The sequence below is a fragment of the Chrysochloris asiatica genome, unplaced genomic scaffold, assembly GCF_000296735.1.
Source record: "Chrysochloris asiatica unplaced genomic scaffold, ChrAsi1.0 scaffold00002, whole genome shotgun sequence".
In the NCBI taxonomy this organism is placed as follows: Eukaryota; Metazoa; Chordata; class Mammalia; order Afrosoricida; family Chrysochloridae; genus Chrysochloris; species Chrysochloris asiatica.
This window is the reverse complement of record NW_006408520.1, coordinates 32,569,672-32,570,421: the sequence shown is the minus strand read 5'-3', so window position 1 is coordinate 32,570,421 and position 750 is coordinate 32,569,672.

Here is a 750-nt window from a genome sequence, read left to right as displayed (position 1 = left end):
TTGGTCCAGGATCGGACATTGTTTCGTTCTGCTGTGCATGGGGTCACTATGAGTCGGTTCCGACTTGATGGCACCTGACAACAACAACAACAACATGGTGTGCCTAAAGAACAAATAGATCTGTGTTGGAAGAGGTACAGCCACAATGCTCCTTGGAAGCCAGGATGGCCTGAGTTTGTCTCTCATACTTCGGACATATTGTCAGGAGGGACCAGTCCCTAAAGAAGGATATCACATTTGGTAAAGTAGAGGGTCGGAAAAAAAGTAGATGACCCCCAGTGAGATGGATTGGCAAGGTGGCAGCAGCTATGGGCTCAAGCATAGCAATGTTTGTGAGGTTGACATAGGACCTGGCAGTGTTTTGTTATGTTGTGCATAGGGTCACTATGAGTTGGTACCAACTTGATGGCACCTTACAACAACAATCTATGCATAAGAGAGAAATTTTCCAACATAATTCAGAATAGTCTTTCCCTTCTTTATCCAGCACCTCAATGCAGTACAGTGAAGTTTTAAGTGTTCCTAAAACTTATCTAAAATGTACACAAAGACACAACAAACTTATCAACAAAAACTCTAACTTTAAATTACCTGAAATCAGTACCATGACAGGAGACAAAGTATTTAAAGATGAAGTTATATTTAATACACTTTCTGTTTCTGTCTAAATAGTCTGATTTAACATGTATGAAATTCATGTAAAAATATATGTATGTGAGAGAACAAACAAGATGGCAGACCGGGTAGAAG